General features: G+C 41.0%; 1 protein-coding gene and 1 long non-coding RNA gene across 12 annotated transcripts in view; one reads left to right on the top strand and one right to left on the bottom strand.

Moving 5' to 3' along the window:
* Window positions 1-27,476, bottom strand: part of LOC121718788 (NACHT, LRR and PYD domains-containing protein 3-like) — a 1,510,793-nt gene that overhangs the window by 1,458,394 nt on the left and 24,923 nt on the right. The gene's annotated exons all lie outside the window — the stretch shown is intronic.
* Window positions 5,415-10,028, top strand: LOC121719050. 2 transcript variants are annotated; one of them, XR_006034108.1, is made up of 3 exons: window positions 5,415-5,562; window positions 6,548-6,688; window positions 9,709-10,028. It is a non-coding gene; the product is annotated as an uncharacterized LOC121719050 (long non-coding RNA). The 2 variants fall into 2 exon arrangements; XR_006034109.1 differs by lacking the exon at window positions 9,709-10,028 and adding an exon at window positions 7,137-7,389 and having other exon boundaries at window positions 6,548-6,692.

The raw sequence follows: 27,476 nt of genomic DNA on the forward strand, positions 1-27,476 counted from the left end.
TAAAAAAAAGATCATTATGAGAACGTGGCCACAATGGGCTTAAAGTAACAGTGCACCATTTACAAATGAGTTAAACAGCATCATATGTGTAGTATTTCTTAAGAAATGAATACTTTAAAACACAATTACTGTGTCAGTATTATCATTTAAATAATATAAAAGTGTTTTACTTTTACCTTTGTGGTTACTCATTAATTTTGTGATTTATGTTGAAGCTTTAGTCTTTAGGAACTTTATAATTGCGGTTAATCGAGATGAATTCATTTCAAAATATATATTTTGAATCGTTTGACAGCCCTATAATAATATTGGAGAAGGGGAATGGCTACACTTACAAATCCTGGGTGTGTTCACACTGTTTTTGCTTTTAGATAATAATAATAATAACCCAAAATGATTGTCTTGATACTGTCATGCACAAGACTTTTTTTCCTATCCTGGACTCGGTCTTGACTCGGACTCGAACCTTTTTGGACTCGGTCTTGTCTTGGACTCGAACCTCTTTGGACTCGGTCTTGACTTGGTCTCGACTAGTCCTGGTCTTGGACTCGACAAAGGTGGTCTTGACTACAGCCCTGCTACAATGTGTAGTCCAATGAGAATGAGAATGCCAAGTGTAACAGTGCAAATGACCTGTGATAACTTCAGAAGTTGATGACCAGTGGCAACTCTTCCCTCCACACTCTTTGTTGTGATGTTGCTACTGCTAAGTATTAACTGATTGTTATGTTGCTAATGCTAAGTGCTAACTGTATGTTGTAATGTTGCTAATGCTAAGTGCTAACTGTAGGCCTATGTTGTGATGTTGTTAATGTTAAGTGCTAACTGTATGTTGTGATGTCGCTAATGCTAAGTGATTGTGCGCCATCTCTTCCGTCAGCACAACTTGTGAACAGCTAGTGCTGGAACTCCCCCACGTCTGGTCACATACACAGAAACATGATGCTAGTGCTTTGGAAAGACTGAAACTGTTGTGGTTAAGTGTTCTAAGTCTGTAAGCGGATGAGACGTAACTGTTCAAAATAGCCCTTGTGTATCAACATACACTTTTGACCTCTAAACCACCATCAATGTGTAGGTTTCACTTCCTGTCATCAAAACATTACAGGATAATTCCGGTATTTAGCACTTTGAGTATATATGGATACAATAGCTGGTGTCACTTTGCCTTAACAAGGTTTGTCTGACTTCAGTTTGATGTGCTGATTATTTTCAGACAATATACTGAGATGCTCTTATTGAAACCTTTTCTTATGAGCAAATGCTCTTATAAATGACTAAATGCTGGTACTTGTATAAGGTTTTTTAACCAAGGTGCCTGTCCCCCTAGTCTAGAATTATTTATGAAATCCAAATAGACTTTTGTGGGTTTTAATGTACTTTTATTTGTTTAGCACACCAACGGAAGATAATTGCCTTATACCTGGGTTCCCACTGATCAGGGAATTTCTAGAAAGTCATGGACTGTCAGGGAATTTGATCATGGACATTCAGAGAATTTAATATTTCAGGGAATACCAGGGAATTCTGGCAATAGCATGTAGTCGTCCCCAAAATGTGATCTTTATTTCAATGCTTCCTTCTTAGTCTTTATCAGGTATTAACTTCTCTCATGCCTTACTTTAGATATTGTGGATAACCTGTTAACAAGGTTTTGCACTGAAAAGCCATGAATCTGAAATCAGATTGGTTGGTTTAAAACGCCTTGTTATTTTCATTGGCGGTATATTACTGTATTTATAGGGAAGGTCATGGAAATTCTGCTTTTTACTCAGAGAAAGTCATGGAAAAATCAGGGAATTTTAAGGTTGATTTACAGTGGGAACAGTATTTATTCTTACAGTATTACTTACAGTATTTAGGCTATTTTTGTTTGCGACAAACAACAACGAAACAAGATCAATACAATTTTCTTTATTTGTCATATGATGCATAAATAACCATAATAATACACGTCTTCTCATAGGCTCCTCAATAAATATGCACTGAATAACGTTTGGCTGTAGCCGCCGGATAGGTACCCGCCCACCAACATGTACGCGCATGTGAGCGTACGCGCATGTGCCCAACACGGACTTTCGTGCATGGAGCTGGTTCCAAATGCTCCATGCGGCGCCATACTTAAAAATGGCGTATGCTAACATGCCGAAGCTAATCTGCACGCTCTTGACAGAAACACAAAAAAGGAGCATGTGGCACAAGACACAGGAAGTAAACAAAGCAAACAGGAAGACACAAGAGGAGCAGACGTGACGGAAAAACACTAGACAAGGAACACAAGACAGGAATAGATCTTTATAATAATGTTCTATTTTACAAAATACATTTATAATTACTGTATTCTGCAACATCTGTATAATAATGATGAACACAAACATACCTGGAAATAACTGTTTTGTGAACTTAATTCAATATAGCCAGTGATTTAGGTGAAAAATATTGTGTTAATTACAGTGAAATATGACATTTTAGAAAAGATATGGTTGAAACAGGTGAAAAAAAGACTTCATTTTTCTTCATGTTCAGTGAGCAGACAGTGCCGATAGAGACATGGATACCTTGTTGGAATCGAGTCACTTTGGTTAAAAAGCATCAGCCAAATAAACTGGATATAGACCATAGGTCCCTAACAACCATAGTCAAGAATGAACTAGACAAGTCCTAGTTTGTTTACATGGACAGCACATATTTGGGAAAATAAAAGCCTGGGCTATTATTTGCAGTTTTACGGTAGATGTCTCCTGTACTACACACAGGAAATTCAGTCTGCTTTTCTCTGCCAAAAGTTATCCATTTTCAAGCACCTTGCACCTTTGTTTCAATGTCTAAGGCCTAATATAGGGCTCTATGCATTTTAAGCCTACTATCAGGGTGCGATTTGTAGGGGGGGATGGTGGGGATTTCCCCCCCTCTGGTTTTCCTATCCCTACCTCTGCTAAATTATTTTTTATCCCCGGTGGGGACAACATTTATCCCCCCCTGCCCCTCATATTGATTAATGCTACTTCATATAAGTAAAGTGCTGCAACGTGAGAACAGTCTAGTAGGCTAGCCTACATAATAATCTGACATCAGAAACGCACCGTCACCGTCAGCACTGATGCTGCTGACACAGTGGCTGCGTGATAACTTAATTTGGGCTTGATCGTGCAGGACATTTCAGAATGTCGAGTGTGTAATCCATCATAAATGGCTAGTTTCAATGGAAAAGTTAGCTGGACAAATGAAAGAAAACGAGAAGGATTCAGTGAAGCATAATAATGTTTTAGAACCTTCAAAATTAGAAAACTGATGCAACTGAGATGGAGGACAACTGCATGTAGAGTAGAACGTAGGCCTATTGTCCGAAGGAACTTACATTAAATGAGGAGATATTTGCTGAATGTCACAAAAAGTGCTACAGAAATTGCTTGGCATCGCTTATTCAATGGCTCTCTACTGAAACACCTGTAGTTTGCGGAGGACGAACGAGAAAGCACTCGTTTGATAAATCAGCCAGTAGGCTAGGCCTAGTAGACAAATAACTTTTAGAAATAATCTGTACTGCAAAAATGAATGTTGGTGGGTATTTAAACTATCTAGCGGGTGTTTTAACAGCTGCAAGAAATAGAAGCTTCATGGTCTTTATGTTCTGGTTCGTAAATTATTTTCATAAAACTTCAAGTTGCCCTATAACTTTACTCTCCAAACTCTTCACTGCACTGTAGGCAATTAACTGACAGTATGATAGGCTATTTATTTTCTGTAGGCTACAATAAACACATTTATTTTTTCAACTTTTGCAATATACGCACTTGGCTACTGAACGCAAATCAGCAGGAGAGAGAATGCACGTAGCCTACGCAGTGTGTATTTGGTTACCAACTAACACTGTTAGCCAATTCACTAACTTAAGACTTCAGTGCCATCATATACAACGTTTTTTTACACAACAAATACAGGGCAGCAAAAGTAGAGGAGTCTTTTCAGATGGGGCAAGAACTGATCATCATACCAAGCACACTCGCTGTTTAAAGTCATACACCACGGTGAACTAAAACTAAAATGTTACAAAGGTGGCAAAAATAATATAGGGTATTATTAGCCATGACATTACTAGGCTATGAATCGTTCGTTCATTTTTTTTTTTTTTTTGGGGGGGGGAATGCCTATCATGTTTGTGAAAAGAAATGCAATGTATACATAACACACAACAATGCTTCCGCCTACCACTAGGGAATTCAGTGTGGTCATCCAATAAGCAAACAGGTAGACAGTCTTATCACAGTGGGGCCCTGCAGCTGGATTGTAATTGGGCTGGTATATTGGATAGATCCACATGGTGCCTGCAGACAGATTAGACCATTTACATATACAGAAACACTCATCACCTGTTGATAGTATAAGTATAAATATATATATAAACTCTTTTGATCCCGTGAGGGAAATTTAGTCTCTGCATTTATCCCAATCCGTGAATTAGTGAAACACACTCAGCACACAGTGAGGTGAAGCACACACTAATCCCGGCGCAGTGAGCTGTCTGCAACAACAGCGGCACTCGGGGAGCAGTGAGGGATTAGATGCCTTGCTCAAGGGCACTTCAGCTGTGCCTACTGGTCGGAGTTCGAACCGGCAACCATCCAGTTACGAGTGGAGTGCAAAGCGCTAACAAGTAGGCCACGGCTGAATATGTATTATATGCATAGAAAATAAAATAGCTTAGATTACAATATTAAATATGTCATCTTGTATCACTCCTGTATAGAGTCCCGAAGTCTGACGTAGTGTTTCCATGACGGCAGAATCATTGGATCTAAACAAACTTTCGAAGTGGCTTAAATAGCATTGAATGTAGACATGTGGCATCATTTCTAGCTAATTAATTTGTTTTAAATGTAGGCTATCCGTTTAAACGTGCTTTACCTGCTAGGCAGCAGCTTACCCACAGAACACAGATTCCCTGGCAGGTGTAATATAAAGACACAAAATTCCAGTGGATATTTCACGTCTTCTCAAAGACTGGCGGCTGTTAAGAGTGACGTTTTTTCCTTAAAAAATAAAGTTAAAAAACGTCCGTAAATTTAAGGATTTTAACCGCATGCTGTGAAGATCTGCAGATCTCTTTTACGGAGGAAACCCATGCTAAAATAAAACACTGTAGTCACAAATTTGATCGTGTTGGTATGAATATATGTTGTAGTATGTGATTCCTACAGTGTAAAAAAATATACTACCATCTTAGAAACGTTGTAAAATTATTGAAATAGATTAAGAAAGCCACCGCTAATGGTGATTTCAATGGTTAGATTGATTTGTTTAGATCCAGTGAAATTCGGTCCTGCATCTTACTGTATGTATGACATCATAATGGATTTCTACACCATAATGGATATGGATATGCTGTAGGGTTGACTTGCAGTTTCTTACCAGCAATGTGCCAAACCAAGAAGAAATGGGCGATTGTGAAGTTCCATGCGTTGCAGGTGTAGCGGATGATGGGGATGTGGTTCTCATGGCTGGGTGGGCAGGTCAGGACCGCTAGGGACAAGGTGAAGATTCCTGCCACCACCAGGTAGAAAGGTATGTACCACTGTATCGGGCAGCTGTCCAAGTAGAGCGCACCTTAGGATGGGAACAGAGAGTGAGGCCATGTAGATTATTTAAATATACCGAAACACTCATCACCTGTTGATATTAAGGGATAATTCCGGTATTTAGCACCGAGTCCCTTTTCTGGTTTGTTTTGGATGAACGAGAGTGGTGGACACCGAAATTTTGACGATTCGTCCTGTCTCGACTTTTCTGATTCTTTTTGAATCGCCTTCACTGCTTCAGAGTGACTGCCTATGGGCATGCACAAACATGTCCTTAAAACAACCCTTAACGTTCGTTCTCAAAACTGTGCAACTCACCGAGTGGCTAGTGGTGTTCGTTGATTATTAAAAACAAATATATCGGCGCAATGTATGATTTCCAGCCGTGTTATTTGCTATTGTGGAACTATTTTTTCAGATACCTCACAACCGCATGTAAACTTCTGCTCAATATTTGAGCCTGAAGCATATACAGTAAAAGAAGGTCTCGCGGAAAGACTACAACCAAATGTAAACAGCCCCTGTTTCCGTTGGCGCAGTAATATCAACGTGCAATGAGTCTTCCAACAGAAATCAATGGGATTTTACAAAATGCCAAATAAAACACGACAGAAACTGTATTTCGCTATGCTACTTGTTTTGGAACATCAACGAACACCGGCGATTCAAAACGAGTCGGAGAAGTCGAGACAGGACCCATCGTCAAATTTCGGTATCCACCACTCTAGTTCATCCAAAACAAACCAGAAAAGGGACTCAAAGTGCTAAATACCGTAATTATCCTTTGTCCAATGATAAATGTATTCTATACATAGAAAATAGAACAACTTGAGTTAATATTAAATATGTCACCTTGTATCACTCGTTACTCCAACATCTTATGTATAACATCATAATGGACTCACATCATAATGGACTTACATCATAATGGATTTACATGGATGTAGGGTTGACTTGCAATTTCTTACCAGCAATGACCCAACACAAGAGGAAGAAGGAGATGATGAAGTTCCATACGTTGCAGATGTAGCGGATGTGAATGTCATGGCACGGTGGGCAGGTCAGGAGCACCAGGGACAAGGTGAAGACTCCTGCCACCACCAGGTAGAAAGGTATGTACCACTGTATCGGACAGCTGTCCCGGTACAGCTCACCTTAGGACAGGAACAGAGAGTGAGGCAATGTAGATTATTTGAATACCGTAAAACTTCAAATAATAGCCGGGTCCCAAATAGACGCCTGTCTCTTTTAATCGCTTGGTGTGGCTACAGGTTTTACAGGTCTGAGAGTGAGGCCCTGTGAAGATTATGTATGTTTACGTATTGTTGTGTTGTTTAGCAGCAACGGAAGTAAATTAATTGACTTAAATGAACTCACCAATTACAATCTCTGCAATGGGTATGGGTAGCACTAGAAGCTTAAGAGATACTGTTGGGGAACAGAACTTATAATTAAAGACATGTTGTATCTACCCATAATTCTGGAGGTTGAAAGAAGAATGAATGAAAAGTCTGAGAAAAATGCAACAGCAAGTGAAACCTTGGGGCCTACCTAAAACAGGTGTACAGTAGGAAAGTATGTTTTGCAGTACAGTCCTGGCATCCATTGTCTACAATCAATATCTACTACAAAAATACAGAATGGGACAAACAGGGAAAACAATAAGGAGAGGGCAGCCAAACATACTCTAAACATCACAGAGACTAGCACAGTAACCAAACATACTCTAAACATCACAGAGACTAGCACAGTAACCAAACATACTCTAAACATCACAGAGACTAGCACAGTAACCAAACATACTCTAAACATCACAGAGACTAGCACAGTAACCAAACATACTCTAAACATCACAGAGACTAGCACAGTAACCAAACATACTCTAAACATCACAGAGACTAGCACAGTAACCAAACATACTCTAAACATCACAGAGACTAGTACAGTAACCAAACATCACAAAGAGACTGACACATGTGAACAGTAATTAATATTGTAATATAGGCTAACCCCACCACTTCTTGTGTAATATAATCAGAGACTTTCAAATCAGGAGACACGGCACTCAAAAAATCCTCCATAGAAATGCATGGGGTTAGTTTGTAGTTATTAACTAGTTTGCAGTTGTCTACACATATCCCACGCCTCCTGCAGCAAAAAGTTGACATGTGAATACACTGTGCCAATAATGTGTTGTGTTGTGAAGACCTTGTGCCAATCATGTGTTGTAAAGTCTTGCGGGTGGCATTTCTGCCGAAATAGATGCCTGAAACCCAATAACCGCAATATGGCCGACCAGTAGAGGGACTTGCTTAGAAGGACTTTGATATAATCCCTTGTTAGAACCTGAAAGCACCAGAGACTCATTTATTTTTTAATGGATTGTGTTACGCTCGGTGGGGGGATTACGGCCGATTCAGACAGCCTCCGTGGCATGTGCATCGTGTGTCTGTTCTGTGGCTTCTGCGTCGGGTTTCATGTGAACATTCAGACCAGAAATGTTTCTGATGTAGACAAGTGCTGTTGTGGCCAGTCTGCCTATTAAAACATCTCTGATGCTGCAGCACTGTTGTGGTCAGTCTGCCTATTAAAACATCTCTGATGTGGCAGCACTGCTATGGCCAGTCTGCCTAATAAAACATCTCTGATGATGCTGCACTGCTGTGGCCAGTCTGCCTATTAAAACATCTCTACACTGTCTCTTTTGGCTGGAAACACTTCCAATACGCTTATCTGACACATAAAAAAGCTCTCTATCTGGATGGCCATGTGGTGTGTACTGAGAAATGATGCCCTTGCTGATCAGGAGACACACACACACACACACACACTGTCACACACACAGTTATATGATAAAGATGCATGATATGATATAGGTGCATGATAATATATACAACATTTGAGATGAGCATGAAAGTTATGGTTATGCAAGCACAGGTGAGAAAGAGTACGTATTCTGTATAAGTAAATATATAATATACACTGACAAGTGTTACTAGACTAGACATCAACTAGGCAGTCTAGTGATGTAGGAGCTTTTGGATTGAAACGGAAACCAGGCTAGTGCTGCAAGAGGACTGAAACCGTTGTGGTGAAGTGGCTGCTGAGAGGCACGTAAGCGTCCATCTTGTGTGCATCTGATCACGTACACTTTACACTTTTCACCTCTGAAACACCGTCATTCTGTAGGTCATGCACTTTCACTTTAACTTCATCATTAAGACTAGATGAACATGTGTGTAAGTGAATGTATGTAAGTTCTGTATAAGTAAGTAGCTTTGTCAATGAGAGAAGACTACTGGTCTAGTGAGAAACTAATAAATAAACAAATAAAACAAACAAATAAAACTAAATAAAACAGATAAATAAAAACATGATTCAACCCACACGATTCTGCCCCTCTCTCCGTAATGTTTATGTTTAATATTACCATCACATACATACAAACACAACTATATTTCACAACTATACACATTCTAATAACCCCAGGTGCATACACTGTATATCACATGATTTAACAGGTATTTCTAACATAACATGTAGCTTACGCTTATAGTTTAGGCTTTGGTTTAGAGTTTCAATTGCTGTCTATGATTTAACATGTATTTCTGTATCAAACATTTTAGAAAATATGAATTCTCATTCGAAGGTTCTAGTCAGATGAATTTGCAGAATCTCCCACACACTCACACACACACAGAAGACACTAAATTGAATGATGAGAGCACCAACCCACTTTGCATCTACGACAATACAACATCACAACGACAGATAACATCTAAGGGGTTCAGATGCAAAACCCAGTTAATATCATATCATATCATATTAGCTGTCACACTATTTATTTTTAACAACATGATACACACCTGTGAAGGTGGACTTTACTGTTTTTGCATCTCAACTCTTCTGTAGTTCTTTAAATGACATTCAACAAAGTACAAACAATTGAAACAGACATTACATCAAACACACCTCAAGTGAAATGCAATGTGTAGTCTAATGGTAGTGGTAAGTTTAGCAGTAAAAAGTACCTGTTGTGCCATAACTTCAGTTGATCTTCTTCTTGGCACTCTTTGTTGTGATGTTGCTAATACTAAGTGCTAACTGTTGCATCATCTCCTCCGTCCTCCAGGTGTTTATTACCACGGACAGACAGCGTGCGTCTTACCTCACACTGCCGCTGCTTCTAGAAGATTCTGAAACCGCTGTGGTGAAGCACTCTGTTTCTTGACCCTGTGCGACTGTTAAGAACTTCCCACACGCAGGTCAGCACTGCTTATTACAAACTGCACACAGTGAAATTGTGAGATAGAATCTGTTCTAAATATTTATAAGTACAGAAATATGGCATGTGGGACATATAACTACTAAACTATTCTTTGACTTTTGCCCTTCTTTGCCTCTATTTATTATCAAACAATGTTGTTTATGTTTGTTTAAGTAAAGCACATTGAATGAAATGTGCTATATAAATAAACTTGACATTGTGAAAAAGCCCTTTTTTATTGAGTTTTTGGACAACCAGCTTACAATTCATGTTTATGGCTTTAAAAGAGGAAATCCGGTCACAGAGATCTCCGTTTCTCAAGGTCACCAAGTACTGTTGGTAGGGAAATAACAGAAAACAATTGTTTTTACCTAGCTTGAGTTGCTACAGCCTAGTGTGGGCTTATTATTATGACCGCCGCGCAGCGCAGCGGCGGTCATATAGGTTTAGTCAGAATTTTTTTTTTCTTTTTCGCATGCCCAAATTTCCGTCAATGAGTCCCGGGACACTGAAAGACCGGGGTACACGAAACTTGGTGGGCATGTAACCCCATATGGATAGCATGGAACCATCGTTTTTCCATTTTTTTTTTGTATGTTGATCTCAAGGGGCCATGTCAACCCATTCCATAACCACTCATTTCATGTATAGCGCCACCTAGTTAAACACAAAAAAGTAAAAATGAGGTGTTGTAATTGAAGGTATCTGTGACCTAACATAGTCAAAACTGCACGAAATTGGAAGTGTAGGATCATTATGACACCCTCTGTATGCACGCCAAATTTTGTGGAATTCCGTTCATGGGCGGCCACACAATAAATTAATTTATGTTACTATACACCAACTGGCCTGTAGGTGGCCGGAGACAGTTTTCTGTGAATATCTCGAGAACCGTAGGGCCTAGGAGGTCCACCTTTTTTATGTATGTTGGTCTTAAGGGGGCATGTCAACCCATCCCATTACCACTTATTTCATGTATAGCGCCACCTAGTTAAAAATTAAAAAGCAAAAAATTAGGTGTTTTCATCACAATATCTCTGGCTGACAAGGTCAAAACTGCACGAAATTAAAAGTGTAGGATCATTATGACACCCTCCGAATGCATGCCAAGTTTTTTGTACTTTCGTTCATGGGGAGCCTTACAATAAAATAATTTATGTGTACATTTAGTGACGTACACCAACAAGGATTCCCGGGACACTGAAAGACCCGGGTACACAAAACTTGGTGGGCATGTACCCCCACATGAATAGCATGGAACCGTCATTTTTCGTTTTGATCTGTAGCCCCACCGCTGGACTGGACCCCCCAAAAGGAGGGTAGGGCAGACACAGTTCTCTGTGAATATCTTGAGAACTGTAGGGCCTAGGATGACCATTTTTTTCCGTATGTTTGCCTCCAGGGGTCATGTTAACCCATTTCATGTGCACACATGTGCACAAACAGATACACACACACACACACACATACATTCACAGTAATCATACGTATGACACATACTCACACAGTAGACATATGTACGCTTGCATGCACAGGCACATACGCAGGCACACACACAAGCATGCACACACACACACACACACACCCACACACATAACATAAACATAACACAAACAATCAAGAATTTCTCAGAATTATGAACAGGCAAGATGGAGGTGGGGTTGTATAAAATGAATTTTACATGTGAAATCTATGAACTAATCATGTTTTGGTACTTGTTGTCTAGCAGATACCAGTGAGAATTGAGTGTGGATAATGCAATTTAGTGAGACAGTTAGAATCATATAGGCCTTTCAGCGTGATTTCTTTTTATGGAAAAAATGTGCTGGACTGGGCGGCGGTCATATTTTGTACCGCTCTGCGGTACATCTAGTTATTCTTATGCTACTACTCTAGTGTGGGTTTATTCTAGCCTGATCAAACACTAAACCCATGTAGAAAGACTATAGCTTAAAGCGTCCGGTGATTTCAATAATGTGTGTGTGTGTGCACCAGTGTCAGCCAACCTTACAATGTATCTCTGGACTGAAATCTGAGGGGTATTTGATGGTTCAACTTCACTGTTAAGTTGCATGTAGGCTTAGTTGAAAGAGTGTCAGGACTTCTGACTTCAATTGAACGTAGCCCCATGCAGACACACATGTAGCCCCATGCAGACACACATGCAGACACACATGTAGCCCCATGCAGACACACATGCAGCCCCATGCAGACACACATGCAGACACACATGTAGCCCCATGCAGACACACATGCAGACACACATGTAGCCCCATGCAGACACACATGCAGACACACATGTAGCCCCATGCAGACACACATGTAGCCCCATGCAGACACACATGCAGCCCCATGCAGCATTACATCAACTGCTAACCGACAGGAACGGAAAGCAAAGGTTTAGAGATCAGGAACTTTGCAAAAACAGAAGCATGACATATCCTAGTCGCCATAAGATGCGAGGGAACATGGATGTGTTCTCCATTTATAATAAAATCCACATTATAATTGATTGCGGACGTGAACAGACAGCTACAGACACGAAGTGCATAGTAGGCCTTTAAAGGAATTATCCGGAGTAAAATGCACTTTAGATCAATTTACGGATGATTGGGAGTACATATGTTGAGTTGACATCCAAATCATGTCATTCGGATGTGTTTTGAGAAAGTTCGATTTTACCGTTTTTAGTCAAAACTCGTTAGCCTGGAAGTGACTGAGGCATGTCATTTCGCCGCTACAAAATGCTATTTTTATACCTTTTCTACAGTTCCAAACAACATTACACTTACGTGGTAGTGAGTAGAGGGTCCCTAAAGCCAAATCAAAGTATCCCGAGGTCTTTATGTGGTCGGATAGAGTCCAGAATGAATTTCATCAAGCCAGTACCTTTCCGGAAATGTTGCCATCTTTGCTGCCATCTTCAGGGGAAAGTCCGTAGGAGTCGATTGCTGAGTGTGGAGTAACACACTCTGGAAATTCACAATTTCGTCCCCGTTTTAAAAATAAATAAATAAATAAATAAATAAATAAATAAATAAATAGTCCAGTCCATACAACTTCATTTCAATTTCGAAAGAAATACTGGACTGTTTTTTTTTCTTTTTTAAAAACGGCGACGAAATTGTGAATTCCAGGCTGAGTTTTGACTAAAAACGGTAAAATCGAACATTCTCAAAACACATCCGAATGACATGATTTGGATGTCAACTCAACGTATGTACTCCCAATCGTCCGTAAATTGATCTAAAGTGCATTTTACTCCAGATAATTCCTTTAACCTCTAGAGTACGCATTCATTATAGCAAAACAGCAATCAAATATTGCCAAATTTATCATAACATGTGTAGTCACAAACACTTACTCCTATTAGAAAAACAAAACCGAAATCATGTGAGGACTATGTTAAGTGTTGTTCTCATTGACGCCTGTAATAATGAAAATGCGATTTCGGTTTGTAAAATGCTGTATTAATCCCTGTATTAATGTCTGACCTGTAGCAAGTTCACCAAGCTCCCGATCTCATTCCACAAGCCTAGAGCACCCTCTCGCACGGTAATATTTCATGTAGGGTAATACTAACTAACATTTAAAAATATGTTACATTTAAGGCTGTCAATCGATTCATTTTTTTGTCTTATTAATTACATACTCTGTGATTAAAGGGACATCAGGCAACGTTTTTGTGTTAGCAACAACATAATATTTAAAATTTAACAGGGAACAGATTAGAATGTTGGTCAGATATAATAAGGAGAATAGTAATAATAAACAACATTATCAATTCAATCAATAGCCTAATAAAAATAAGCAATGAAAATGAGGGGAAAGGCAATAATAAAACAATAATGTCCATTCAATCAATAAAATAAAAACAATGACATGCTAAGACTACATTAAGGAGAATATCAATAATAAACAATAATGTCAAATAAATTAACAGCGTAATGTAAATAAAACAATATTATACAAACCATAACACATAAGCGCTTAAACAACTAAGTACATGTTGTATAGGAATGTCTTTAGACCCCTCTTAAACGACCCAAAACTACCACAGGAACGGAGAGCACTGGGCAACTCATTCCACCAACATGGAACCACTGAGGAATAGAGTCTGGAATTAGACCTAGTTTTTATGACTGGTCGACATAACAGACGCTCATCAGAAGATCGCAGTGGGCGGTTGGGGATGTAAAGCATGATTATTGAATTAAAATAACTAGGAGCAGATTGAGTCAGTGTCCTATAGGCCAAAGTGAGAGATTTAAATTTAATTTAGGCTACTATAGGAAGCCAATGGAGAGCAACTAGGAGAGGAGTTACTGGTGCCCACATGTCCATCTGTGCACATGTTGGAGAGTGACTGGTGTGTGTGTGTGTGTGTGTGTTGCTGGTGTCCATATGTCCATCTGTGCACATGTTGGAGAGTGACTGGTCCTCTTCTCCATTCATCTCACTGCTGAGCTCCACTCAGGAAGACCTCAGACCATATCCAGACGCTCCCCAATGCTGCTAGCTTGTGTGTGTGTGTGTGTGTGTGTGTGTGTGTGTGTGTGTGTGCTGCTGTTATGTGTGTGTGTGTATGTGTGTGTGTGTGTGTGTGTGTGTGTGTGTGTGTGTGTGTGTGTGTGTGTGTGTGCTGCTGTTATGTGTGTGCTGCTGTTATGTGTGTGTGTCCTGCTGGTGTGTGTTGGATCCCACCCTCATTTCATGAGCTTCTGCACCACCATCCACCTCAGGGCACAACCAAAATGTACACTTTACAAATATCTTCTCCAATGATCGCATTGATCACTCCGCCTGCAGGATAAAGGAGAGAAGAGGATCATCAATCAGTGTCCATGACAACCGTCTCCCAGTGAGCCAGACTGCATGAGAGACAGAGGGCTCTATTGTGACATCACTAACAGCAGTCATAACAAACACATTCACACATTTGACACACTGCAGCAGAAACAGGAAGTCCAACACATTCACACATTTGACACACTGCAGCAGAAACAGGAAGTCCAACACATTCACACATTTGACACACTGCAGCAGAAACAGGAAGTCCAACACATTCACACATTTGACACACTGCAGCAGAAACAGGAAGTCCAACACTTTCTGTTTTTATCCCACTTGAACATTTTAAACAGTTACTTAAACAATCCAAATTTGAACAGTGCACACGTTTCCAATGACCCCTTTATGTGATTCTTATATTGTTTTTACATGTACTGTAAATCTGTTTTGTTTGTTGTGTCACTGGCTTGTGTCACTGTTTTTTTTGGTCTGTCTAGTCCTCATGTCTTTCTTCTATGTTATTCTGTCCTTATTAGTCTGTCTTGTCATCAATGTTTCTGTGTAACTTGTGTATCTGTGGCCCCAGGGCTCCCTTGTAAAAGAGATTTGAATATCTCAATGGGACATCACCTGGTCAAATAAAGGATAAAAAAATAAAAAAAATAAAAACACCACTGGTCCAATCACAAGCACTTAGAGAGTGGCATCAGACTCCCCCAATAGGGAAGGCTGCATATTCCCTTCATGGTGTTTGTAACTTGACTTGTGTTCAACAGTCCCTCACTGGCCTTGAACCTGTGACCTTGGGCATGAGAGCCTGAGACACACTAAGATCAATAGCAAGACGGGAGAGAGAGAAGGGGGAGATGACAGATGGATGGACGTGTAAAAGCCTGGAAAACCAGCCCCAGCCACAAAATGTGAACACTTGTTTCAATCGTCCCAACACAGACATATGTCACTATAGCTTGTTTTGCTTTCCATGTAAACAAGCATGCGATATGAAAGTCTGGGATTGTGGAGAACACTAAATGGTCTACCGAATAAGCATTAAGTCGAACAGACAGAAGAGAGAGAGGACAGAATATAAAAGAGAGGCATGTTTGGTCTCATGCTCTAAAGGGAGGACAGAAAATGAGAGAGGCATGTTGGGTGTCATGTCAAGACCTGAGTGACATGTTTAGATATTTACTCACATTAGTTTCTCCAGTTTACAGTGTTTGTCCTCCACTAGAGCACAGAGCGCCTCTACAGCTGATGCACTCATCTGGTGATTGTACCCCAGGTCCAGCTGTGTGAGATTTGAGGAGGGAGACTTCAGTGCAGAGGCCAGATAGGAACAGCTCTTATCGGTCAGATCACAGCTATACAGCCTGAAACAGAGTTAAACATCTGAATATTAATCACCAATCCTCTACACACACACACACACACACACACACTCACTCACACTCTCTCCATCTCTCTCTTGCATAAACTCATGCTCATTCTCACAAACACACACACACACACACACACACCCTCCCTCACACACACAGAGATACTCTCCTCCCCATCCCTAACACAAACACACACCCTCCCTCACACACACACACACACACACTCACATTCCTCTCACACACAACTCACTACATGAAATCATGCTTACCGTAGTTCCTCCAGTGTGCAGTTTTGATGACAAAGAGCAGAACATAAAAGTTCCAGTCCTGAGTCCAGCAGCTTATTCTCACTCAGGTCCAGCACTCTGAGATTTGATGAGCGTGATGTCTTCAGAGCAGAGGCCAGATAGGAACAGCTCTTATCGGTCAGATTACAGTTATAGAGCCTGAAATAGAGTTAAACATCTGAATATTAATCACTAATCCTCTACTCTCTGTCTCTCTCTCTCTCTCTCTCTCTCTCACACACACACACACACACCACTCTCTCTTGAAAACAGACACACACACTTTTCCTCACACAAACTCACATTCTAACACTTTTTTTCACACCCATTGTACACTCTCCTTCCTTACCCCTCTCTAACACAAATACACACTCTCACCACTCACTTTCATACACACACACACAAACAAATTACCCCCCCCCCCTCACTCACACACACACACACACACACACATATCCTCCCCACACAAACTCACTACATGAAATGTTGCTCACCATAGTTCCTCCAGTTTGCAGTTTTGATGACAAAGAGCAGAACATAAAAGTTCCACTCCTGAGTCCAGCAGCTTATTCTCACTCAGATGCAGCACTCTGAGATTTGATGAGCGTGATGTCTTCAGTGCAGAGGCGAGATAGGAACAGCTCTTATCGGTCAGATTACAGTTATACAGCCTGAAATAGAGTTAAACATCTGAATATTAATCACCAATCCTCTACACACACTCACACACACACACACACATACCACACACCACCTTCTCTTAAAAATATGAAATCAGACACACATACAGCGATCCAGCGATCACAGGTCACACATCATACATGGGCTACATTGCGTTCACCAGGGCCGGAGTGGGACCTTCATTTTATCGGGAAACTACAAGTTCCACACTAGCCAAGCACCTACAATACCGGTAATTTCATTCAGAAACTTCAGGAGAAACAAATATGACTTTTGAATACTCACCAATTCCAGGATATTTACTTCTGCACATATTGTATAGTGTATCCTATGCGAGCAAGGCGAGATAGCTTCTAAGATACCACATGTTTTTTTATTTACCCTTCATTTAACCAGCCTTTATTACCAACCCCACTAAGAACAATAACAGAAAGGTGTACAACAATGACAAGACAGGACAACAGAATACAACGACAGGTCCAGACACAACAAACAATAGGATAAATAACAAAATAAATACATTTAACAACAGAGAGATACATATATAGACAAAAACAAAAAAGGGGAGAGGGTTATAGGAAACAGGCGCTGTGTCTTATTTGTTTTGTGTTTGTGATGGGCTGGCCTAGGTTGATGGTGGTTGGCCAGGGTTTTATGGTTATGGTTCAGTCCACATCAACGGGACGGACCAACCTAGCCAACCTTGACCGTGCCTAGGCTGGTTAAGAGTATTTTGGGTATTGGATATTTCAATGTGGTAATATGGTGGCAGCATGGAGGGGAGTGTCTCCAGGACGCTGGTTTCACTGTTAAGCCTTCATGAGGTGTCGTGGGCCTAACTTAACGAAACATCGGTGAATGAGGGTGCCCACTTGATAACCCCAATGACATGCCGCATACTATATACTGCTGTTGGATGGGCCATTTGTCTTGTGTTTGTAACCATTTGTTGGCGGATTTGTGGGTAGCGTGCTTTTTAAAGTTAATTTGAGTAGGGGCTTCTGAATGTGTTTTTACCTTGGATTTTGGCACACAGGATTTTAACATCTAATCCTGTGTATTAATGTAATCTTAAGTAAATGTTTAAAATATCCAAGTGTAATAAAAACAGAGCGTTTGGTTTCTTTTTGAAGGAGGTTCCAACACCAAGTGGCAGAGTAGCTAAAAGCAAGTTTTGTAGCAATGTGTGGTATGGTGCACACTGCACAGTGTTATTGAGATTACAATTACAGTGATTCCAGATTAACAGGCTAGAGAGATACTATGGAGACGAAGCGTAATGCACAAGTGCTTGCAGTGTGCAGTTTCAAAAATATAAGCTATGGCAGAAGTTGATTAAGAATGTTATATATTCCATCCCATGATACTGTTTTATTAGTTTATCTGACAAATAATCTATATAGACCAGGGCCCATATTGACAAAGCATTTTATCTTACCACCTAAATCACACTAAAAGATTTTAGCTAGGAGTTGTCTCTTAAGTTATTCACAAAGCCTTTCAGACCTACTCTTAGTAAGGAAAAATGACAACTCCTAAACTAAGAGTGAGTCTTCGTTGCTATGGATGACGTCATTGTTCATGCACAAACTTGACAGAAGTAACCACCTTGATTGGCTGATGATTGTAACGCGGGAATGATTCCAAACACCTCCCCTACGATGATGAGTGACAGGTGACAGGTCTGAGAATGCGTGCGCTACACAAGTAGTGCGTAGGACGTAAGATGATGAATAACTGAATAAAAAGCCTAAATGAATAAAGAGTAAGGCAAAACAAATAGCCTAGTAGCCTAATGAAACATACAGATTGATGCAGTATCTTTGCAACATTATTAAACTAATCTTTCACCATATGCCTAAGTTTGCAAAGAGGAGAACATTTTACTTTGAAACGTTACATTTAATTAACATGTTGAGTAGTTTTGGTTGTTGTTGGTGGTTATTGCCCTTAGTTATGCCTACAATGCAAAATTGTTCCCTCATGATTGGAATCTCCTGTAGCCGCATAAGCATTTCAAAACATTGCGACGTGAAATGCCACAAAAACCGGTTTGTGAATAGGTCTTAGTGACAGGGCTCTACACTAACATGTTTTTCCAGGAGCACTTGTGCGCCCAAGTTAAAAAATTTAGGAGCACAGACAAAAATTTGGGCGCACAGTCAGTTCTGTACTTAATTTACACATAATCTAACATTATACTGCAGCTAACAGTTAAACATGCCAGTGCACCAATTGCGAATATTAAGAATGACTGACAACATTTAGGCTACAGGAAACAGGATTTTAAAGATCAGTGCCTACTTTATTTTCAGTCTGTTCTATTTTCCTACATTTTGTTAATGTAAAATAATATAATACATTGCCATATTTGCATTTAGCCTGTATATCAAGTATCCTGCCAAATGTAGGCTAATTTATTTATTTGTGAATCCATCTGTAGCTAATCCAAATATGCCCATGATGACCTATCTGACTGCATACTGCCTAATACTACTACTAAAACAGTCAATTTTCTCTTCCACAAAACCCAACATAGGCTAATCAAGGATATATGTTTTATACTTTTAGTTTTTATTTTAAATATATGCATTGATGGGGGCAGTAGGCAAACGTTAGGCCTACTTTGCACTTACACACACTCGGTGTAAACAAACAAGCATGCGTGGAAGCCTGGAGTTGTCAGTAGTGTTCTACCTTTGAATAAAATGGGAGTAGGCCTATTACGGGAGGCTACTTTTGTACCGGTTCGCTACAGCTATATTTTGCATATTGCAGCCAATACGTCAACTGGGCTTAAAGGCATGTTAGGTTACCTTTCCTTCTCTCACTGCATTCTCAGAATCTCATCCTGTTCCTCCTATATCCAATGAATTCGGTGGATAGAAGAACTAATTTCTTCAATCTTTGCATCTTGGCTGGCTAGTCTAACTTTCCGCTTTTTCTGCGCACTCTTGGATTTGATAGAAGCGACTACTAGCGAGTCACAACGCGAAACTGCTAACGTTGATGGGAGGTGTAGTTTTTATGCTGCATTCGCGACGTGATTCTATGGTCTGCACCAGTAATGTTTCTCAATGTTGCGGTGTATTTTGTAGACAAACATTGACATGGTTAGAAGTCATTCGCACCAGTGCGCCTAAATATTTTTTTGCACTCGCACGGCATCATTTTTACTCGCATGTGCGAGTGAAATGGGCGCACTGTAGAGCCCTGTAGTGAGTTAGGAGTCCTCTCGGTTTCTTTTAAGCTGTCCCAGACTTAGGCGCTACTTTTAGGGCTAAAATGCTTTGTGACTCTTAGTAAAACTCACGCCCATGACTCAAGTGACACGCCCATTATTTTAGGAGTTTTTCAGATTTCACATGACTAACCCCAATTTCTCCAGTCTGCTGTTAGTGTGCTTCAGTCCAGCAGACAGCAGCTCCACTCCAGAATCCTCCAGGGGATTATCGCTCAGGTCCAACTCTCTCAGCAGTGAGTGTTCTGACTGGAGAACTGATGATATTTCCTTACAGGAATCTCCACTGAGACCACAGTCCTCCAGTCTACAATGAGGACAAATATATAGCCTTGTTATTCCAACTCCATGTTACATTAGTTTACTTTACTTTTCACTTTATGGATGCAGTTTTGCAGTGAGTTTGTTTTCACAATTTCCATAGAATACTGAAGGTCAAAACAGCCGTGTAATAAGTGTTTATATCACCCCTCATATTCAGAGTCTATTCAACGACTTCAGGTTGGTCAGAATTCATCACTGACACCCACGACTGATACCACCATACATGAAATATTTGGTAACACTTTATTTTAATGTGTCACTGTTACAGTGTACTTACCTAATTAGGTACAGTGGTACAACCTGTGTAACAACATGTACTATCAGGTACTGTCATTGTACTTACATAATGTATTAGTGAGTACCTACATATAGTTGTTACATTGTAATACTGAGTGCTTTTACAAAACTTTGCCAATTTGCCTAAATTTTCATCAGAGGCAAAGAGCTGACCTGAGACCTGCTGGATGGGGTAAATCGGGTCATGATAGATGATATACAAAGCATGCTTAGCTCCAGTCAAGGCCTCATTGCCTTCAGTGTACATGTAACAGCTGTGCTGCTACAACCTTGTTACTCTTTGATACAGTGGAATAAACTGGAACAGGTCTACTAATTCACATGTACTGTGTGGTGTAACAGCAGACACGTTTCAACACATCAATTACAGGATGTATATATGTAGATGTAAGTACTTAACTGGTACACTTTATTTTAATGGGTTTATTCCACTGTATCAAAAGAGTAATAAATGTGTACCAACACAGTTGATACATGTACTACAATATGTAGGGTAATGGCAGACATGTTCCAAGACACCAATGACACAACATACATGTAATATGTAATTGTAAGTACTTAACTGGTACACTTCATTTTAATGGGTTTATGCCACTGTATCAAAGAGCAAAGAGCAACACTGTATCAAAGAGCAATAGTACATATATCAACACAGTTGATATATGTACTATGTAGTGAATTAGTAGACCTGTTCCAAGACATTGAAGACATAACATACAAGTCAAGTCAAGTCAAGTCGGCTTTTATTGTCAATTTCTTTACATGCACTGGTCATACAAAGAATTGAAATTTCGTTTCTTACTTTCCCATGCAGACATAGACATGCTTTAAATACAGACATAGACATACTATGGACATAGCCATAGACAATAAACATTAAATTAAAGTGCAAGACTGAAATATAGAACATGTATGTATCAAAATAGAAATATAGGACATATATATAAAAAAAATAGAGGTAGTTGTGTTGTATATTTCTGTAGTCTTAACAGTTACATGAAGTTTAAACTTGTGCTTGTGTGACCTGTATATTTACATTGATATGCAGTATGCAGTAATTCAAGTATATCAGGCTTGATGTGAAGCAGCAACACGTTTGGCTGCGCAGTCACAGTGCAGTTCCACAGGGCGGTGTTGGGGGGGGGTTTGGTAGACAGGATCCTAATTTCCTAGGTTCCTGGTTGGCTGGTGGGTGGGGGGGGCTGTCAGTGATGGGAGAGTGGGTAGAGTGTTCAGCATCCTGATTGCTTGGTGGATGAAGCTACTTGCCAGTCTGGTGGTGCGGGAGCGGAGGCTCCTGTACCGCTTTCCAGAGGGCAGGAGGCTGAACAGTTCGTGTGCAGGGTGGGTTGTATCCTTGACAATCATTAGTGCTTTGCGGGTGAGGCGGGTGGTGTAAATGTCCTGCAGGGAGGGGAGTGGTGCTCCAATGATCCTCTTAGCTGTGTTAACAGTGCGCTGGAGGGTCTTCCTGTTCTGATCTGTGCAGCTTCCGCCCCACACTGTGATGCTGCTGGAGACGATGCTCTCGATGGTCCCTCTGTAGAATGTAGTCATGACAGGAGGCGTGGCACTTGCCTTCTTCAATTTGCGCAAGAAGTAGAGGCGCTGCTGGGCTTTCTTCGCCAGTGATACTGTGTTGGTGGTCCAGGAGAGGTCGTCGCTGATGTGCACCCCCAGAAATTTTGTGCTGCTCACTCTCTCCACAGCATCTCCGTCGATGGACAGTGGTGGCAGTTGTTTGTGGCCTCTCTGAAAGTTGACAACAATCTCCTTGGTCTTGCTGACATTTAGCAGGAGGTTGTTGTCTTTGCACCATTTAGCCAGCAGGTCTACTTCTTCTCTGTAGTGAGCCTCATCGCCCTTAGTGATGAGGCCCACCAGTGTTGTGTCGTCCGCAAACTTCACCAGATGGTTGGAGCTGTGAGTGGTTGTACAGTCATGTGTTAGCAGTGTGAAGAGCAGGGGGCTGAGCACACACCCTTGAGGGGCCCCCGTGCTCAGGGTCAGAGTGCTTGAGGTGTTGTCCCCGACACGTACTGCTTGTGGTCTCTGCAACAGGAAATCCAGCAGCCAGTTGCAGAGGGAGGTACTGAATCCTAGCTTGTCCAGTTTGCTGATGAGTTGTTGTGGTATTATGGTATTGAATGCTGAACTGAAGTCTATGAACAGCATTCTCACATATGAGTCTTTATTGTCTAAGTGGGTGAGGGCTGGATGGAGGGCAGAGCAGATTGCATCCTCCGTGGATCGTTTGGCTCGGTATGCAAACTGGAAGGGGTCCAGGGTGGGGGGTAGGGTGGCTTTGATGTGTGACATGACTAGCCGTTCGAAGCACTTCATGATTATGGGCGTGAGTGCTACAGGACGGTAGTCATTGAAGCATGATGGTGATGATTTCTTTGGCACGGGTATGATGGTGGCAGTTTTGAAAAGTGATGGGATGACTGCTTGCTCCAGAGAGGTGTTGAAAATGTCTGTAAAAACATCCTTCAGCTCTTCTGCACAGTCCTTCAACACTCGTCCTGGTATGTTGTCTGGGCCTGCTGCTTTGCGTGGGTTAATGGTGGCTAGTGTCCTCTTCACGCTGGCAGAGGACAGGTACAGGGGTTGGTCGTGGGGGGGAGGTGGGGTTTTCTGTGGGTGAGTGTCATTTTGTGCTTCAAAACGGGCGAAAAAACTGTTCAGGTCATTTAGCAGAGAGGTGTTGTTCTCACAGCTCCGTGGCGCAGGCTTGTAGTCAGTGATGGCCTGTATGCCCTGCCATAGGCTCTGTGCATCTCTGCTGTCTTTGAAGTGTGTTGTTATTTTGTCTGTGTAATCCTTTTTTGCCTTCCTGATGCCCTGGGACAGGTTAGCCCTCGCTGTTCTTAGGCCAGCTACATCTCCAGCTCTGAAGGCTTTGTCTCTGGCCCTCAGCAGTCTGTGGACGTCTCCTGTCAGCCATGGCTTCTGGTTGGCCCGAGTGGTGATGTGTTTTATTTCTGTAACATCATCGATGCATTTGGTGATGTAGGAGGTCACAGTGTCTGTGTATTCCTCAATGTCAATGTGGTTGTTGTGGGTGGCAGCTGTTTTGAAGATATCCCAGTCTGTTGTTTCAAAGCAGTCCTGAAGTTGTGAGACGGCCCCCTCCGGCCACATTCTCACCTCCTTCAGAACCGGTTTGGTGACTTTTGCTCTTTGTCTGTATCGGGGCATTAGTAGGATGCTAATGTGGTCTGATTGCCCGATATGGGGGAGGGGTTTGGCTTTGTAGGCTTCTTTCTGTGGGGTGTAAACAAGGTCCAGGGTGTTTTGTCCTCTTGTTGGGAAGTTTACATGTTGGTGAAATTTTGGTAGTACAGTTTTGAGATTGGCGTGATTGAAGTCTCCAGCGATGATTGTGAAGGCATCCGGGTGTTCACTTTGTTGTTCACTGACGGCCCGATACAGCTCATTCAGTGCCATGCTCCTGTCACTGTTTTTGTTGCTGGGGGGGGATGTACACCGCGACCAGCAGAATCGCGGTGAATTCCCTGGGGAGGTAGAAGGGTCGGCACTTAATAATCATAAACTCCGCCAGTGGAGAGCAGTGTCTGTGTACTACCGTAGCGTCTCGGCACCAAGCATCATGTGTGTAAACACAAACTCCTCCACCACGTCTTTTGTCTGCTAGGGCTCGGTCTGCTCGATAGCACGTTAGCTGCTCCAGGTGTATAGCAGAGTCGGGGATGTTATCGTTGAGCCATGATTCAGTGATAACAGTCACGCAGCAGTTACTCACTGTCTTGTTTGCTGATCTTAGCAACCGAATGTCGTCCATCTTATTGTCCAGTGATCTTACGTTTGCCAGGAATATGGATGGTATTGCTGGGCGAGTTGGGTTGGCTGCTAGCCTTGTTCCGACGCCAGCTCGCTTGCCTCTCTTCCTTGTCCTGGCACACCGCTTGCGGTGACGCCGGCCAGGTGAAGCAGACGGGTCCGTTGTTGTGGTAGGCAGGCGAAGTATTCCCAGTTCAGCCAGCATCTCTGTTTTTATGTCCAAAACATCGATACTGTTGTTTTCCTCCCGTATCTGCAACAGTTGCTGTCGGCTGTACATGCGTTCCGACGTAGTTTCATGCGATAAACATTCCGAAAAACACATTTTAACAACAAAAAAAACACTGCACGTTCAGGAGAAGCAAGGAGTCGCTGCATCTACATGCGCCACTCAACCGGACGTGGCGCATGTAGATGCATGTCATATGTACATGTAAGTAATTAACTGGTACACTTAATAGGTTTATTCCACTGTATCAAAGAGTAACAAGGTTGTAGCAGCACAGCTGTTACATGTACTGAAGACAATGAGGCCTTGACTGGAGCTAAGAATGCTTTGTATATCAAATCTATCATGACCAGATTTACCCCATCCAGCAGGTCTCAGGTCAGCTCTTTGCCTCTGATGAAAATTTAGGCAAATTGGCAAAGTTTTGTAAAAGCACTCAGTATTACAATGTAACAACTATATGTAGGTACCCACAAATACATAATGCAAGTACAATGATAGTACATGTTGTTACACAGGTTGTACCACTGTACCTAATTAGGTAGGTACACTGTAACAGCGACACATTAAAATAAAGTGTTACCAAATATTTCTATATGTGCAAATAATCATATTCCAATTATTATGGGTACAACACATGCTTTCGCTGTGCTGAAACGTGGGTGCAAATAGTTTTATTGTTTTGAGTGTAAGATTTTTGTCGAAACTGCCGAATCAAATCTAACTGCAATATCAAAACAGACGTGACTGTAACTGGATGTGAGATTAAATATCAAATTCAGATGACAAAATTGGTCATCACCAGAACAATCACTTTTACAATCTGGATGCTGTTCCTCATGTCTTAGTTGACAAAGATTAACCTGAGTCAAATTCCTTGTTTGTTTTACACAAACCCGGCCAATAAAGCTGGTCTCAGTTGACCATATAACAGACCAACAGATGTTCACATGACTAACCTCAATTTCTCCAGACTGCAGTTAATGTGCTTCAGTCCAGCAGAAAGCAGCTCCACTCCAGAATCCTTAAGGGGATTATGGCTCAGGTCCAACTCTCTCAGCAGTGAGTTTTCTGACTGGAGAGCTGATGATATTTCCTTACAGGAATCTCCACTGAGACCACACTGTTTCAGTCTACAATGAGAGGACAAATATAAAGCCTTGTTATTCCAACTCCATGTTACATTGGTTTACTTTACATTTTACTTTATGGATGCAGTTTGTAGTTTTGCAATGTACACTGGGAGTACAAATATACCCGGACAGTCGAAGGTTTAGGCCCGCCTAGTCAGTTTTTTTTTTTTTTCTTACATTTTCATATTGCAGAATAAAACTGGAGATCAAAAATATATGCAAACACACATTCCAGGTATCTAACTGGAGTTGGGACAAGAAAATACCAAGAGTGTGAAAAGCTGCTGTCACAGCAAAAGGTGGCAAAACATTTTGCTTTGTTTACACTTTTTGTGCTAACTATAAAATCCCATGTGGGATATTTCATAGTTTTGACCCTTCAGTTGTGGTCTACTATGTAAAAATGAACCAACAATTTAGTAGACGTGTCCAAACATTAACATAGTGTTACATGAGGTAACATTCAGTTTAAAGATACAGTTTGTTGTTTTAAGCTACAGCTCTCATGGTGTGATCTCCTTCTCTGTTGCTATGAAAGATCATGAGTGTAGCTCTGCTTAAGTCTCCAGTACCACTAAGTGTTTATATCACAAATCATTTTCAAAGTCTATTCAACAACTGTAGGTTGTTCAGAATTTAGCTGCCAGCTTTTAACTAAGACCCAGAGGTGTGATCACATCACTCCAGGTTTAGTCTCACTGCAGTGGCTCCCAGTATGCTTAGACTTCAAGATTCTTCTAATTCTTTAAATCGAAATTACATCTCAATCTTGAACTTCAAACTTAAAAGGTAGAATCAACGATGCCACATCCCCAATGTCACGTCCAGCACACACACACACACACACACACACACACATATATACAGTACCACACAAACACACACACATATACCACAAACACACACGTGCTAAACTACGTCGTCAACACTCTAATTTTAGGCTGCAGCCAGTTAAAAAGCCAGTTAAAAAACACACATCAACACAATAGCCTACCTTAGAGCACCAGAGGATTACAATATAATATATAATATAATATATCGATATTAATTTATATCCTGATACAAAAAGAGAGAATAATAAATATTTATGACAGCACACTTTATGCAGATTAGCCTATAGCCTAAGCCTACTATTTATATTACAACTCTACCTCTTTAATTCAGCTGTCTGGTTGAAGCCTGGAAATATTGTAGTCTACTGATTGGACTGTTCAGTTTCCCCATGTGTGTTTAAATGTCAAGGTAATACTTGTTCTTCTTCTCCATTTTGAGAAACATTGGTATTGAGATGATCAGTTAACTTGAATGCAAGAGTTTTAAACAAATATGTGCAGCATGCTAATGCGCTAAGCGAATTTAATAGTAATTTAGCTAGTCGTCTTCTATGAGTCCTTGCTTTCACGACTGTGAATGTTTTATTTGGATTGTGTTGGCTGAGTCACGCATGTCCACACACACATATATTAT

The sequence above is a fragment of the Alosa sapidissima genome, chromosome 9 (genome assembly GCF_018492685.1).
Source record: "Alosa sapidissima isolate fAloSap1 chromosome 9, fAloSap1.pri, whole genome shotgun sequence".
In the NCBI taxonomy this organism is placed as follows: Eukaryota; Metazoa; Chordata; class Actinopteri; order Clupeiformes; family Clupeidae; genus Alosa; species Alosa sapidissima.